At 45.5% G+C, this 8,779-nt stretch overlaps 1 long non-coding RNA gene across 1 annotated transcript; it reads right to left on the bottom strand.

Annotated features, from left to right (window-relative positions):
• Positions 1-4,737: 4,737 nt before the first annotated feature.
• On the bottom strand, positions 4,738-5,405 carry LOC119288770. Its single transcript, XR_005141277.1, has 3 exons — positions 5,265-5,405; positions 4,976-5,164; positions 4,738-4,880 (listed from the first exon to the last, which is right to left on the bottom strand). It is a non-coding gene; the product is annotated as an uncharacterized LOC119288770 (long non-coding RNA).
• Positions 5,406-8,779: the final 3,374 nt, after the last annotated feature.

Here is an 8,779-nt window from a genome sequence, read left to right as displayed (position 1 = left end):
ATCATAACTAGTGCAATCATCATTAGTACCATGGATATTCAAGGAATTCATACTAACAACATTGCAATCATGCTCATCATTCAAATATTTAGTGCCAAACATTCTAATGCATTCTTCTTCTAGCACTTGAGCACAATTATCGAAATCCTTATTCTCACGAAAGACATTAAAAAGATGAAGCATATGAGGCATCCTTAATTCCATATTTTTGTAATTTTCTTTTATAAACTAGACTAGCGATAAAACAAGAAACAAAAAGATTCGATTGCAAGATCTAAATATATACCTTCAAGCACTCACCTCCCCGGCAACGGCGCCAGAAAAGGGCTTGATGTCTACTACACAACCTTCTTCTTGTAGACGTTGTTGGGCCTCCAAGTGCAGAGGTTTGTAGGACAGTAGCAAATTTCCCTCAAGTGGATGACCTAAGGTTTATCAATCCGTAGGAGGCGTAGGATGAAGATGGTCTCTCTCAAGCAACCCTGCAACCAAATAACAAAGAGTCTCTTGTGTCCCCAACACACCCAATACAATAGTAAATTGTATAGGTGCACTAGTTCGGCGAAAAGATAGTGATACAAGTGCAATATGGATGGTATATAAAGGTATTTGTAATCTGAAATTATAAAAACAGCAAGGTAACTAATGATAAAAGTGAGCGTAAACGGTATTGCAATGCGTTGAAACAAGGCCTAGGGTTCATACTTTCTCTAGTGCAAATTCCCTCAACAATAATAACATAATTGGATCATATAACTATCCCTCAATATGCAACAAAGAGTCACTCCAAAGTCACTAATAGCGGAGAACAAATGAAGAGATTATGGTAGGGTACGAAACCACCTCAAAGTTATTCTTTCCAATCAATCCGTTGGGCTATTCCTATAAGTGTCACAAACAGCCCTAGAGTTCGTACTAGAATAAGACCTTAAGATAGAAATCAACCAAAACCCTAATATCACCTAGATACTCCAATGTCACCTCAAGTATCCGTGGGTATGATTATACGATATGCATCACACAATTTTAGATTCATCTATTCAACCAACACATAGAACCTCAAAGAGTGCCCCAAAGTTTCTACCGGAGAATCACGACGAAAATGTGTGCCAACCCCTATGCATAGGTTCATGGGAGGAACCCACAAGTTGATCACCAAAACATACATCAAGTAAATCACATGATATCCCATTGTTACCACAGATATCCACGGCAAGACATACATCAAGTGTTCTCAAATCTTTAAAGACTCAATCCGATAAGATAACTTCAAAGGGGAAACGCAATCCATTACAAGAGAGTAGAGGGGAGAAGAAACATAAGATCCAACTATAATAGCAAAGCTCGCGATACATCAAGATCATATCACCTCAAGAACACGGGAGAGAGAGATCAAACACATAGCTACTGGTACATACCTCAGCCCCGAGGGAGAACTACTCCCTCATCATCATGGAGAGCACCGGGATGATGAAGATGGCCACCGGAGAGGGGTTCCCCCTCCGGCAGGGTGCCGGAATGTGTCTAGATTGGCTTTCGGTGGTTACGGGGGCTTCTGGCGGCAGAACTCCCAATCTATTGTGCTCTCCGATCGTTTTAGGGTATATGGAGATATATAGGCGGAAGAAGTACATCAGGGGAGCCACGAGGGGCCCACGAGGGTGGAGGGCACGCCCAGGGGGGTGGGCGCGCCCCCCTTCCTCGTTGCTTCCCGTACGTGGACTCCAAGTCTCCCGGGTTGCTTTCCTTCCAAAAATAAGTTCCGTGAAGTTTCAGGTGAATTGGACTCCTTTTGATTTTCCTTTTCTGCGATACTCTAAAAAAGGAAAAAACAGAAACTGGCACTGGGCTCTAGGTTAATAGGTTAGTCCCAAAAATCAAATAAAATAGCACATAAAGTCATATAAAACATCGAAGGTTTATAATATAATAGCATGGAACAATCAAAAATTATAGATACGTTGGAGACGTATCATAATGCACCCTTGAAGAGTGGTATATTTATGTTGAATCTCGATAGTAGTAATACACATATTCATAATGTTGAAGCCAAAAGATGCAGAGTTGATAATGATAGTGCAACTTATTTGTGGCACTGCCGTTTAGGTCATATTGGTGTAAAGCGCATGAAGAAACTCCATACTGATGGACTTCCAGAATCACTTGGTACTTGCGAACCATGCCTCATGGGCAAGATGACTAAAACGCCATTCTCCAGAACAATTGAGCGAGCAAGAGATTTATTGGAAATCATACATACTGATGTATGTGGTCCAATGAATATTGAGGCTCGCGGCGGGTATCATTATTTTCTGACCTTCACAGATGATTTAAGCAGATATGCGTATATCTACTTAATGAAACATAAGTATGAAACATTTGAAAATTTCAAAGAATTTCAGAGTGAAGTGGAAAATCATCGTAACAAGAAAATAAAGTTTTTACGATCTGATCGTGGAGGAGAATATTTGAGTCACGAGTTTCGTCTACATTTGAAACAATGCGGAATAGTTTCGCAACTCACGCCACTCGGAACACCACAGCGTAATGGTGTGTTTCAATGTCGTAATGAACTGTGGTTTGGAAAGAAACCAAAGTTGTCGTTTCTTAAAGTTTGGGGCTGCGATGCTTATGTGAAAAAGCTTCAACCTGATAAGCTCGAACACAAATCGGAGAAATGGGACTTCATAGGATACCCAAAGGAAACTATTGGGTACACCTTCTATCACAAATCCGAAGGCAAGACATTTGTTGCTAAGAATGGATCCTTTCTAGAGAAGGAGTTTATCTCGAAAGAAGTGAGTGGGAGGAAAGTAGAACTTGATGAGGTAACTATACCTGCTCCCTTATTGGAAAATAGTTCATCACAGAAACCGATTCCTGTGACACCTACACCAATTAGTGAGGAGCTAATAATGATGATCCTGAAACTTCAGATCAAGTTACTACCGAACCTCGTAGGTCAACCAAAGTAAGATCCGCACCAGAGTGTTACGGTAATTCTGTTCTGAAAGTCATGTTACTTGACCATGGTGAACCTATGAACTATGAAAAAGCGATGGTGAGCCCAGATTCCGCAAAATGGCTTGAGGCCATGAAATCCGAGATGGGATCTGTCGTGGAACAGAGTTTGGACTTTGGTTGACTTGCCTGATGATCGGCAAGCCATCGAGAATAAATGGATCTTCAAGAAGAAGACTGACGCTGACGGTAATGTTACTGTCTACAAAGCTCAACTTGTTGTGAAAGTGTAACACCTCGATAATTATGCTACAGTGACCACTGACTAATGACTGCCAAGTCATCACAATTGTCTTGCAAATCATCACTTTGTCCAGAATCAAAGCCAAATTTAAATTGCATGTCAAAAATTTACATTTTCAAAAATGCAACAAAAATGTTCATGATTTTGAAAATAACCCCCCGGAAATTTTCATGTTGAAATAAACTCTAATTGGCTTTTTATTTTTGGCCCTAGCAATATTTTAGTGGTCCCGCAACATTTAATTTGGGCCATTTAAATTCCATTAAATATTATTACTTTTCCCAAACCACCTAAAACTTTGTGTGTGGCCCTATGCTAATGCACTGGAATTATGTGGCAAGTTTCAACCCTGGCAAAATTCATTTAGTACAAAAACTAAATGCAATAGTAAGGCAAAATGCAAAACAGAAAATAGAAAAGGGAAGATGAGAAAAGAGCTAAAAAGAGCTTTCTGTCACATGGGCCTGATGCATAGTGCAACAACCTAGCCCAACTCCCCCTATCTCCTTCTTCCCTGTTCATCACAGGCGCCATGGACGCACGCGCCGCGTCCATGGCTTCGATTGCCACGCGTCATGCATCCGCTGCCTTCCCGCGCTGTATTTGACCTCCCCGAACCCCTCTACACGAACCCTAGCCCTCACTCTCCCCCTCGCGCCGTTTTCTTCCCCGTGACGGTCGGCCATCGCCTTGTCGTCGTCGATGTCGCGGCCCATGACCACCTTAAGCCACCCGGAGTTGTCCAGGAGCTTCACCATCATCGCCTCCTTCGCCTACGCTATTGGGCTGGAGTGGGGAGGCCTTGTACGCTCGCCATCGCCGTCGTCTTCGTCACATACATCGCCGACCGCCGCCGTCGATTCACACCGCTCCGGTCTACCCTCGGCCTCCTCGATCGCGCGCCTGAGCTCGCTGTGAGCTTCTCTCCCGGATCCCCTCTTTCCCTGCTTTGATATGTCACCGTTGAGGCCGTCCCCGCGCTCGGCCGCCATGGCCGGAGCTCGCTCCGCGCATGCTCGCCCGCGGCCCTGAGCACGTCGTGCATGCCCGCGCCCGTCCGCGTCCATGCCCGCGTTCTCCGTGGCCACCCCCGTACTGTGCCTGGCCGCCCCTATGCGCGCCTTGGCCACGCGCCTCGCCCGCTCCCGCCTCCGCCAGTCAGTGCCTTGCCCGCGCCCTGCGCCTTCCTGGGTCGCGCTTGGCCGTAGCCGTCCTCTGCCTAGGGCCGACCCACAGATATATGGGGCCCAAGGGCAAGATAAGAACAAGGGGCCCTTCTTGACAAACAAAAGCTAAGTTGTTCTTCGGAAGCAAAGTAAATATAGAGTGCATAGCATATATTGGTGATCTTGGACTCTAAGACTGAGAATACTATTATTTATCCATCATGATAGTAATGAAACAATATAGCGCCAGAAAAGATCAATTTCCTAATTGTCAGTGAACACATCTTTCTTTTGGCAAAACAAATAGCCTTGTCAAAACTGGTTGCAACATAAAACATTTGTGTTTCCATGAGAAATAAAACTATTGCCTGAACTTACATTTGTTTCTGGATCATCCCCGATCTACCATGTTCTTCACTCCAAAATTGTTTACCCAAAGAATAACTATCCTGCATAAGTCATAGTAAAGCAAAGCACGTTGAGTATTTCATGTTTATAAATTAACTATGATGTCAAAACATGTTACTACAGGGATCAAAAGCACCTGGAAACCGATTCATGTGGATGTTGTAGGTGGCTTATCCGTACACCGTAGCAGTCAACACGAACAAAAAGACACGCCTGAATTGCCTAAATTTTCTCCCTTCTTCTAATCTCCTTCCTGAAGACTCTCTCACATTTGGATCCAATAAAAAGCAGAACAAGACACATGCAGATGTAATGGATGTACGATCTGGAATCATCTTTGCCGGAACGCAGAGCTATTTGTCAATCAATCTTTGAATTGAGAAACAAGATTAGAAAGAAAGAAGAACAAGAGAACATGCATGTACCATCTAGGTCTCTCCAAAGTCCAGTTGGGGAGCGAGCCAAGCGTTGAGAGAGAAAGGAGTGTTGGTTGGGGAATGAGTTCACGCCGTAGCTTTCCATTAAAGGCCGGCCGCGACGTTGGAAGCGAAGAGGCACCGGAGTGGCGGCGCCGTTCTTGGAGTGTGTGGTTTGGGTGAGCAGAGGAGTCGCTGGTCCTTGATTTCCTTCATGCGGCTTGCCTGATGGGCTGTTCGTTGGGCCTTCTTTTTTTCCGTGTATTTTCATTGGGCTAAAGCAGATTATGATACTTACCACTACCTGGACTGGGGCCCCTGCCTCTCTGGGGGCCAGGGCGGGCGCGCCGTTTGCCCGGCCTATGGGCCGGGCCCTGCGCCTGCGCGTGCATGCTCGTTCACACCCCTGCTGCTCCCGCCACTGCTCTGCTACGCGTGCGATTGCTGTTGCTCTGCCTGCTGCTTCTTGCTGCTGGTACGGTGCTGGCTCTACTGCTTGCTCTACCCGCTCCTAGTTGCCGCTGCTCGGCTAGCTACTACCCCTGCTAGCTACGCTGCTCTGCTGCCGTCGTTTGTTGCTACTGCTATGCTGCTTCGCTAATTGCAGCTGGCTGGCCATGGCCATGGCCGTGAGTGAGTGTGCTAGGTGTGCGCAGCGTGTGTGTGTGGTGTGTGTGGCCGGTGTGCCATTGTAGTGGACCGGCCCTTGTTTAATTAGGCTAAATAGGACTAGTTTAGTCGAAAGTGCCTGTCTGCTCCCGAGCTTATTTGAGCTCGGTGAACAGTAAAATCGAAAAAACTCAAACAAGTTCAAAAAATTCTAATTTTTTTTTGGAAGAAACATTGACAAAAGTTCTAAGCGCTTGCAAAAATTCATCATGAAATCATATTCCTGTAAAGCGTGGCAAAAAAACAAATTCAGTGCTCCAAAATGCTTTTGAAAATAGCTTTTTCAGAGTACTGATTTTTTTTTTGCCACGCCTTCTAGAAATGTGATTTCATGACGAATTTTTGCAAGCACTTAGAACTTTTGTCAATATTTCTCTCAAAAAAATTGAATTTTCTTTTATTTAGTTTTGATTTTACTGTTAACCCGCTCCGCGTCCTAGTTTAGTAGTACTAATTTAATACTAAGTTAGTCTAGTACTAGATGACATGTAGGACCCCATTAAATTAGTTAGATGTTTTATCACCCCAAAAAAATTAGATATTTTATTAACACAAGTGGAAATGACATGTGGGCCACGCCTGCCCCTTTTGACTAGTCAAATTGACTTGGTCAATTCGGATTACATCAAAATAAAATAAAACCAGAAATTTTCAAAAAAAATAAAACTTTGAAAAATAATATAAAATAAACCATAATCTGGTTGAAAATACTTTGTACATGAAAGTTGCTCAGAACGACGAGATGAATCCAGATACGCATCCCGTTTGTCCGCCACGCATCCCTAGCATAGCGAACACGTAACTTTCTCCCTCTGATTCATCTGTTCGAAAACGCGAAACACCAGGGATATTTTCCCGGATGTTTCCCTCCTTCACCGGTATCACCTCATACCGCGTTAGGGCAACCCTAGCACCGCTACTTGTCATGTCATGCATCGTTATGCATCTGTTTGCATTGTGTTCATTGTTTCTTCCCCCTCTTCTCTCCGGTAGACTACGAGACTGACGCCGCTGCTCGTGCCCCGATCGACTATGCTGTTGACGACCCATCTTTCTTGCCAGAGCAACCAGGCAAGCGCCCCCCCCCCTTGATCACCAGATATCGCCTACTCTTCCCTCTACTGCTTGCATTAGAGTAGTGTAGCATGTTACTGCTTTTCGTTAATCCTATTCTGATGCATAGCCTGTCATTGTTGCTACAACTGTTGATACCTTATCTGCAATCATAAATGCTTAGTATAGGATGATAGTTTATCATCAGTGGCCCTACATTCTTGTCTGTCTGCCATGCTATACTACCAGGACATGATCACTCGGGAGGTGATCACGTGTATATATTATATACTTTATACATATAAATGTTGTGACTAAAGTCGGGTCGGCTCGTTGAGTACCCGCAAGTGATTTCGATGATGGGGGCTGAAGGGGCAGGTGGTTCCACCCAGGTAGTGGTGGGCCTGGGTTCCCGACGGCCCCTGACTGGTACTTTGTGGCGAAGCGACAGGGCAGGTTGCGGCCACCTAGGAGAGAGGTAGGCCTGGCCCTGGTCGGCGTTCGCGGATACTTCAATTAACACGCTTAACGAGATCTTGATGTTTGATCTGAGTCTGGCCACTAGCCTATACGCACTAACCAACTACGCGGGGACAGTTATGGGCACTCGACGTCGTGGTATCAGCCGAAGCCTTCGTGATGTCAACGACTGAGCAGCGCGCGCCGGGTTGGACTGGAACGCCTGCTCTTGTATAAGGGAGGCTAGGTCTGCTCACCGGCCGCGTACGCAACGTGCAGGTGTGCAATGAGCGATGGGCCCACACCCCTGTGCCATAGGATTTAGACCGGCGTGCTGACCTCTTTGTTGTGCATAGGTAGGGCTGCGACGTGTTGATCTTCCAAGGCCGGGCATGACCCAGACAAGTGTATCCGAACAAAGGGGATCGAGCGTGTTGGGAAATGTGGTGCACCCCTGCAGGGAAGTTAATATATTCGAATAGCCGTGATCTTTGGTAACATGACGACTTGGAGTTGTACCTTGACCTTATGACAACTAGAACCGGATACTTAATAAAACGCATCCTTCCAAGTGCCACATACAATCGGTGATCGCTCTCTCACAGGGCGACGAGGGGAGGATCATCGGTTAGTTATGCTATGCGATAATACTTGGTGAACTTACCATCTACTCTCCTACATGCTGCAAGATGGAGTGGCCAGAAGCGTAGACTTAGATAGGACTAGCTATCCCCCCTTATTCCGGCATTCTGCAGTTCAGTCCACATATGATACCCCTTTTCCATTTGATACCAATGCATACATATGTAGTGTAGCTCCTTGCTTGCGAGTACTTTGGATGAGCACTCACGGTTGCTTTGCTCCCCCTTTTCCCCCTTTCTATACCTGATTGCTGCGACCAGGCGATGGAGTCCAGGAGCCAGACCCCACCGTTGATGACGACTTCTACTACACTGGAGGTGCCTACTACTACGTGCAGGCCGCTGACGACGACCAGTAGTAGTTTTGGAGGATCCCAGGCAGGAGGCATGCGCCTCTTTCGATATGTATCAATGTTTGTGCTAGCCTTCTTAAGGCAAACTTGTTTAACTTATGTATGTACTCAGATATTGTTGCTTCCGCTGACTCGTCTATTATCGAGCTCTTGTATTCGAGCGCTCGAGGCCCCTGGCTTGTAATATGATGCTTGTATGACTTATTTTATTTGTAGAGTTGTGTTGTGATATCTTCCCGTGAGTCCCTGATTTTGATCGTACACATTTGTGTGTATGATTAGTGTACGGTTAAATCGGGGGCGTCAAAAGTTGGTATCCGAGCCGACTGCTTGTAGGGATCCCCCTTCC

This window comes from Triticum dicoccoides, chromosome 4A (assembly GCF_002162155.2).
Source record: "Triticum dicoccoides isolate Atlit2015 ecotype Zavitan chromosome 4A, WEW_v2.0, whole genome shotgun sequence".
Taxonomy (NCBI): Eukaryota; Viridiplantae; Streptophyta; class Magnoliopsida; order Poales; family Poaceae; genus Triticum; species Triticum dicoccoides.
The sequence above is the reverse complement of the archived record's forward strand: the minus strand, read 5'-3'. Positions and strand labels throughout refer to the sequence as shown.